At 35.5% G+C, this 8,527-nt stretch overlaps 2 long non-coding RNA genes across 2 annotated transcripts; both read left to right on the top strand.

Annotated features, from left to right (window-relative positions):
- The first annotated feature begins 2,598 nt into the window (after positions 1-2,598).
- LOC133735582 (uncharacterized) lies at positions 2,599-4,037 on the top strand. Its single transcript, XR_009859141.1, has 3 exons — positions 2,599-3,065; positions 3,170-3,254; positions 3,545-4,037. It is a non-coding gene; the product is annotated as an uncharacterized LOC133735582 (long non-coding RNA).
- A 499-nt stretch (positions 4,038-4,536) lies between these two features.
- On the top strand, positions 4,537-5,374 carry LOC133736260 (uncharacterized). The gene is made up of 3 exons (XR_009859474.1): positions 4,537-4,684; positions 4,815-4,917; positions 5,137-5,374. It is a non-coding gene; the product is annotated as an uncharacterized LOC133736260 (long non-coding RNA).
- The last annotated feature ends 3,153 nt before the right edge of the window (positions 5,375-8,527 follow it).

Raw genomic sequence — 8,527 nt, forward strand, 5'->3', positions numbered from 1 at the left:
AAGATGAGGGTGTGACCAGTAATTTGCCTTTTAAATTTTCTCCAAGAATTTTGTATGCGTTTAATTTCTAAATTAGAGTTTCAATTTCACTTCTGGTTTAATTTTTGAATAACTAATGGTAAAGCAACTGAAATTCTTCTTGTTTTGCAGAGACGATGAGAAGAACCCAATACACAAAAGGCCTTTACCTTTTCGCTCCCATTTCTTTGTTTTTTGGGTATGCAATTTCTGTTCCAATTGATCAATCTCTGTTTCAAAGTTCAATTCTTTGGGGTTGAAATTTTCTTTAATTGTTGATGTTTGTTGAACTAAACACTTGTTGGGAAAATCAAGTTTTGAGGACTTACGCCTTTGTTACTGGTACATGCTTCTGGGTCTTAGTTTGTTTCACTTTCTGAAAGTTCAAATCATTGTGGGTTTTTTTGAAACAAAATTTTCAATCCATACTTGGTATTGGGTGTACTTTGTTTTTCCCATTTCTTCTATCCAAATTGTAATCAGATTTGCTGTTCATCCCTCCACAATTTCAATGTATATGGATAAATGCGTAGTTATTTATTTTAGCTTGATTTCCTATAGACAAATGAAGTGGGTTTGGTTTGTTTTGCTTTAGCAATGGTTCTTTTACTTGTTTAATTTGTTTGCACTTCAACCACTTTATGAATTTTGCTCGTTAAGAAAATAATACTTAGCCTAGTTTTCTTGGATTTAAAATAAATGTTCTGAGTTCACCAAGAGTGAAGGAAAAAAATATTCTGAGCTAATATTGGATAACAGTGATACATTTTCATTCTTGTTCCTTTATTATCATAAAGCAATTTTGGATAATAGTGATACTTGAACCCTCCTGCCAATATTGAGTACTAATATTATCATAAAGAAATATTGTGTAGACATGCTATGTTGTGTTTTGAATTTATGTTGAGATAGATAGAGAATGCTATAGTTATAGCTTTGTAATGGATTGGATTAGTTTTGGAGAATGAGAATGTCTACTAATAATACGAGTTGTTAAATGAAAATACAAGAAAAAGAGTAGAGCTTTATTACCTTGGTATTCACTATTTGACAATTGTTGGATTAAGTTGGGCAAGAATTTGAGTCCATAACATTGATGGTTTTGGTAATTTAAAGACAAGTCTTTGTTAGATTTTCATGCTACTTGATTTTTCAAATTAGAGTTGGCTGAACGTGTTTCAGCCTGATGTGCATCTACCATTCGATCCACAGTTGGTTTGAATTTTGAATTTTTTTTTAGTGATAAAAATGCTCAGCTTTGATGTATGGTATTAACATTTTGTTCTCGTAGCAAAATTTATCAGCATTAAATTATGTGTGCAGGGATTTTGATGGGAAAGTAACTGCTGAGGAGGTTGCAGCTGCTGCAAACTATCTGAAGAATACTTTAGGCAAGGAAGGTGTCCAAGAACTCATAGGCAACCTCTAGAGGTCAGTCCATTTGTTTTTTTGTTGTGGCATCTTTCAGTAAAAAAAAAAAGATTATTATAAAAGGAACATCTAGTGATATCAAGCAAATCTATACTGGAAAAGATTCTTTTTGAATTTTATTTACTTGGGTCTCCACCCACCCCCTCCCCCCCCCCCCCCCCCCTCTCTTCTATTTAGGATTCATATATTGGTTAAAACTCAAGGTAGAAAAGAGGTTCTGCAAATGTGAATTTGTGTTTCTGAGTTTCTGACCCAATTGAACTTTTACTGAAAATTGTACAGTTCAGTTGGGAATTTGAAGTTACTATATTCTTACAGATTGCAGTAGACATCTTAAGGATTGTTTCAGAATTGGAATCTCCTAAAAATGATTTTTCTAGAATTACTTATGATTTTTCAAAGTTGTAGGTCTGCTACAGGAATTTCTGAACACAGCAATACTAGGTGTTAAACTCACTACACCAAAAACTGCATCACACAACGGTGATCACACAACGGAGAACAAATCCTCTATTGTCTGTTGACGACAATTGAATCATACAACACATTTAATAAATCTTCGTTGTATAACGATGCTCAAATTCTAAAACTTTTAGTTAGGAGGTGATGACACAACGGAAAGAAAGATTATCTGTTGTCTAAATGAAAAAAAAAGACCGGCATATTTCCCTCCTACCATTGAGTCAAATTTGGCTCCAAATTGTACCCTAGATGTCATTAAATTGGACAACAGTTTAGTTACTTCCGTTGTAGGAGTATACCTGCAAATCATCATACAATGGTTTTTAATGTTCTGTTGTGCAAGTGAATACCAAAATTTGGAAATGGCTCCAAAATGACATTCATTCCCCCCAAAACGAGAAAATTCGGCTGCAATTGTTTGTTATGCTTGCAAGTTCCAACAACAGAATGAACTATTTCTGTTGTGTGAATGAGAAATGACTAGCCTAAGCGCGAAACCTAACATTTTGATTGCAGAGGCGGGAAATTTCCATCTTTCATTCCCTTAACTATGTAACAAATCAGACAACGTAAACGTATCTATACGTTGTCTGTCTGATTTAAAAAAAAAAAAAAAAAAATTAATGGCTATTGCCTTAGGCAACTCGAGGGCACACTTAATGCCTTAGAAAAAACAGGAGCCCCGCCTATTGTTTTTGCCAAAAGTTGAACTTCCCACTTCTTTTTCCCACCCACATTTAACTCTCTCTCTCTCTCTCTCTCTCCAATTGAGACTTAAGAGAGGTCAGACCTAAATCAAAATCATATCTACCAAAACCGCAACCCCCACCCTCCCTCGTCTACCACCGTTTCCGATCCATATCTCGGTTTTCTCCATTAGCTCGTCGGCTTCTCGGCCTCTACCTCTCTTGTTTTGATTTCTCACTCTTGAAATCGCAGGCTAACACCTCAAACAAGCCAACCCAAAATCCGAATGCAAACCTTTCTTCATCGGCTCTCTTTGTGGGTATGGATTTTAACAGGAACAAGATTGAAATGTATGAGTGGCGGAACTATGTAGGAGGCTCCTTGGGCTATAGCCTAACCGAGATTTGGGATGAAAAACCTTCAAAACTCTCCAAGTCTCCATACTCCAATCTGAATGCACAGAACAGGTACGATTTCTTCAAACAAGCACTTTGAAAGTTTGAATTTCATCTTGAAATTGATGGGTTTTGGTTGAAATTGAGTAACTGACTCTATGTTTTTGATTAAACAGCCTGAAATCTTACTTGGGGAGCGTGAATTAGTGGAAGCCGAACTGAGGAAGAGCTGCAGATCGGAGCTGCGGAAGTGCGGCGACTGTGAGTCTTCGTTTGAAAATTAATTTTGCTTTGTGGGATTGTGGCTTGTTTGATTATAATCTGGCTGGTTACGTATTCATTCTATGATTTCTGTCTTCATATGAAAGAGACAGCAAGGCTGCAAGGGTCAAAGGGAATTGGTTGGATGATTATCATATTATGTTTGGTCAATGGTTTGTCTTCATTTGGATTAGTTTCAGATTCAAAGATTTTGTCTGCATTTTATTGAAATTCTGTTCTCTGAAGAGGTTATTCTAATTCTAATTCAAGGAATGTTTCTGGTGAAGCAGGTTATCAGTAGAAGAGATTGTTTTTTATAGCAATCATGTGTTCGAGCAGTGGAATGAGAACTGACCTGTGCCAAGGTTTTGATGTGTTCAGAAGCACCACTATCAACAGGTCACTTTGATGTCATCTGTTGCTTATTTTGGTTGTTGTCATTGTATTTCGATAGCAAGTGTTTGCATAATGTGATAGTATTTACAAGCTTTAGAGAAAACGGTTCAATATGGTTTCCCGTGTAAGTAGTGTTCAAATGAAGGTCCTTGCGTTTAAAGTAGAGTATTGTATATGTCTTCCTTGCTAAGTGAAAATTCCACCTAGTCGAGGATGTACTACTAAGAATACAACTGAATTGTTGAAGTTTCTCCTCTGCACATATAAATTTAGAGTCTTAATTTCCTTTATTTATCATTTACTTTTAGTTTGATTTGGAGTGTGATCCTTGCCAATTAAAGGGTATCAGTCACCCCAATGAACCCAGAGCCAAGAAGAAGTGGATGAGGCAAGATCGAGGATGCCAAGAACTCTGGTATTGTTAACTATAGGTCTCATTGTGAAATTATAATCATTTTCCTTCCATCAGTTTAAGGATTATGATACCTCTGGTATTTTGAAAGAAATCTGCAGAAACTGTCCTGCAGTACAGCCTTCTTTGGTATTTCTTTTTCCTAACTTACTGACCTCCAAATGACCTGAATTTTTGATATGTTTTACTTCTGTTAGTTAGCAAAGGATCTGGAAAGTTTCATCGCATTTCGACATAAAGTGAATGTTCTGTGAATTTTCCAAGTTTGGTCTGTAATTGAGAAAGTTCCAGAATTTTAAATGTTCCTCTGATTTTCTGTTGAGATTTGAACTTCTACTTGAATCATTTAAGTTCTGGTTTTTCTGTATATTGAACTAGACATCCCAATGCTTGTTTGAAAACTGATTCCTTGTCATTTGGATTTGCAATGAATTTTTGGTGAATTTTCTAATTAAGTTGACCATGCTGCTGAGAAAGTACGTGCGTGGAGGTATTAATAGACTCTTTCACAGGGAAGAGGACACTCGAAGTAGCCGGTTGAAATTGTCAATATTCCTGCTGCTAATGTAGCCTCAATTTGGTTTTAGTGTTGCAAAGAACATCAAGTGCAGACAATCTTGAGGTAAAGAGATCACTGATGCTCTTTAGTATTCATTAAGAAAATAAAGTCAGCAATGTTTTTTTGGACACTCCTATTAGTTTATTACCTTCTGTTTTTACTTGGTGAATGACATCCTCTGTTTGATTAATAGGATCAATGATATCTTTTGCTATACTAGATGAATCACTAGTACATTCAAACAATTGATACCTTGGACAAAAGAAGAGGTCAGAACGTACTCTTATCTTGGTGTGGTATGTAAGTGATCAGTGGCACTTTTTTCTTTGTTGCAAGTGATTGATCTCTTGCATTTTATACCTATGGCATCATACTTTTAATTACTGCTAGAACGTCACTCTCTGTTTCTTTCTTGCTTGTATATTATAAATTGTTTAATTCTAAAATGCTTGTATATTATGTACATAGTAAGGCATTATCCCTTTTGTTTTCATTGCATTTGTTAATTGTGTCAGGAACTAAATGGTGGAATGTTGCATAAAGAGTCTTTGGGAGATCGAGCGTGGAGTACAAAGCAATGCAGCAAGCTATATTTTCCTTCATCATGTAAAACTTAACCAGGAAACTTAAATGGTTTTTAGTCTATGAGATGTATGAATGCTTTAGCAATGTTCCTTAAATTCAATATTTTATGAATTGATGTATCACAATGATTTTGGTACAAATGTTGATCATTTGATGGTTTGCATTCAATTTGTATTCCAATTGTTCACTATTAATTTATATCCATTCAAAATTTGGGTATTCGCACAACGCAATTATATATATCACACAATGGATTTCAATAAGTTACGTCGTCTAGTTTTAAGCTCATACAACAGAAAATACTAGAACACAGTTGTCTTACTTTAAATCACACAACAGTTAAACTACAAAACTGTTGTATGAAAATCTCAACCCACAACGGCAAAAAAGCAAATTCTGTTATGTGAACTGCTGCGCACAAGTACTGCGCATGGGTGTGTCCGGCATCTGTCGAGTTCTTGGACAACGGTGTTAAGAAATATACGTCGACTGACTTTGTATCATACAATGGTGAATTCACCGTCGTCTGATTTTTCATCAGACAACATCGAGATAGACGACGGTGAGTCTTCAAATCAGACGACGTTTTTTCACCGTCGTGTGATGCAGTTTTTGGTGTAGTGACTATCTTTGTTTCTTGGAAAATAGAACACTGGGTTTCTTATGCCTAAGGTGTTTGTTGAAATGCGTAGTTGAAATTTCCTATCAGACTTCTTTAACATCTTATATCCCATTTTGGTAACTGATATAATTTTAAGCCCAAGTTGTTCATGTTTTGTCTCTTGGATCTTCTTTAAACAGCAGCCTACAGTTTACTAATTTCCAGTTTCCAGGTCATTAGTTGCATATATTTACTTCTACTTATGGATGTAGGTTATGGAGAGCACCTGTGGATTCCACTTACTCCTAGAATGGTAGACATGCTCAGTGAATAAGCTAAAGTAAACAAAGCAGGCCCTGAGCCTTTGTTCTCTGTTAATTATATGCAGCATCTCAGCAAGGAAAATTTATGTTCTAGGACACTTTAGGATGCCGGAAAGGGATCACTATCACATTTGCTTTAGTTATAGGCATGGTTAATGTGCAATGGACACGTTTTATGGACAAGTTTATATTTTTTGGGTTTATGTATTTATAGGCACCTAGGCAGTGTTAATTCCTTGTAAATGTTGGGATGAATATTGCTTATGGAATGAAATGGTTTTTGGAATCAAGGATGTGTTGTTCAATTGTACAGAATGTATGTATTCTCTTCTATCTCAGACAATTCAACACCAACAATAAACCATTGTCTAACAAATGAACATGAAGAAAAAAGAAAGAAAAAACTGTTGTCTGAATCATCTATCTACAATAGTTATTAAACATATTTTGTTTTAGGTTGCAATAACACACAATGGCTTTAACAACTTTTCTGTTGTCTGGTTCAAAGTCAGTCAATAGTATTCAATTACTTTGCTGATCTCCAAGCGTCCTTCAGACAACAGTTTTTTACAAAAAAATGTTCTCCAACTGTTCTTTACACGTCCCATCCTTCCAGGATCTGCCAACTGAAATTGCTTTGCACAAGAGTGAAGGTACCAACTCTGTTGTTCTTTGTGGTATTCAGACAACAGACTGGGTAGTAACTGCTGTTGTACTAAATTTTATCAGACGACAGTTTTCTGGTATCGTCTGATTCATGTATCAGACGACATTGAGATAGACAACAGTAAACCTTATAATCAGACGACAGTGAAAAACTGTCGTCTGATTCCGAAATTGGTGTAGTATAAGGACCTTGATAATGTGCCTACATACAACCCCTTTCATCTTAAATAATCTGCAACTACAAGAGAGTATATCATCACTATATCTCTTCACTTGCCGTTCTCTAGAGTAGCCATCTCTAATCACAGTATATATCTTTCCACCATCAACATCAACACAATCTGTTATAGAAGCTTCAAGAGACGATTCAAATTGATCTTGAAACTCTTCAAATATTAGTTTAGTGTAAACTTTTCTTGCTTCATATAGCATTTTGACATGCATTTTCAGAATAGGCATATTCTGCTTGTAACTCCTTATACCTTTTATCAGCAACCATCCTCTCATAGTGTGTAAAAAACTCTGACAGATTGTGGTCAGAGTCTAAATATTTTTTCAAGGCAGAGTTAAAACTCTAGCTCACTCAGTTGAGTGCTTCTTATTCCAGCTGACCATGCTCGCTTAACATACGGAAAGCCCCACTTTTCTCTTAAATCATATATGCTACTCAACCAAGTATTGTCACGCGCACCATATTTATCAAGCATAGCATCCCAAGCAGATATAAACTCATATTCCTCCTCAATATTTTCCATGAACCTTGACAAAATACTTGTGATTCCACCATCCTCTGTCAAAAAATGACTCCCATGCTTTATGGCATTTTGCATCATATGCCATTTGAAAAGCCTATGATATGTATCTGGCATAACATGTTGAAGAGCCTTTGCCATTGCAGCATCTTGATATGTAAATATTGTCTTTGGAGCCTTTCCAGACATTGCCCTAAAAAAAGTCTCAAACAACCATATAAATGAATCTGCTGTTTCATCATACATTAAAGCCACCCCAAATATAATAGTCTCACGGTGGTGATTGAATCCAACGAACACAGCAAGAGGTCGATTAGATTTGTTAATATTGTATGTCGTATCAAAACTAACAACATCCCCAAATTGGCCATAATCAATGATCATTTTAGCATCTGCCCAAAATAAGTTTGTTATTTGCTCCTCACTGTCTAATTGTATAGCATGGTAGAATGAAAGGTTTTCCAATGTTTGGTCTGAAAAATATTTCATAATAAATCCAGCTTCTCCATACTCCAAGCTTCTTTGTCTCTTTGATCTAAGGTAATTTTTCACATCTTGTTTTGTATACCCAACAACCACTACTACAAAAATCTAAACACACAACGCTCATCACACAACAAAACAAAAATATGCTGTTGTGTGTTAACACAAACTCTATCATACAACGGTACAAATTTGTTTATGTTGTGTGAATGTAAGCAAATTGAAAAAAAAAATTTAGGAAGATATTGCACAACTGAGTTTAGAACTTTCTGTTGTCTAAACGTGAGGCCTAGAATGGAGGGAAATGAGCACATAATTCCCTCCCAGAACGAGCTTATCAAAATGAAATTTGAGCTATCACACAATAGTTTTTTGTTATCTGTTGTATAACAAAGTGTTGTATGAACTTTGAGAAATCCTACTAGGTACATCTAGTGCAAAATGCACAAATTTGTACAATAGATTGTCATCGTTCTGTTGTCTGAGCATGGAAGTA

This window comes from Rosa rugosa, chromosome 3 (assembly GCF_958449725.1).
Source record: "Rosa rugosa chromosome 3, drRosRugo1.1, whole genome shotgun sequence".
Classification (NCBI taxonomy): domain Eukaryota; kingdom Viridiplantae; phylum Streptophyta; class Magnoliopsida; order Rosales; family Rosaceae; genus Rosa; species Rosa rugosa.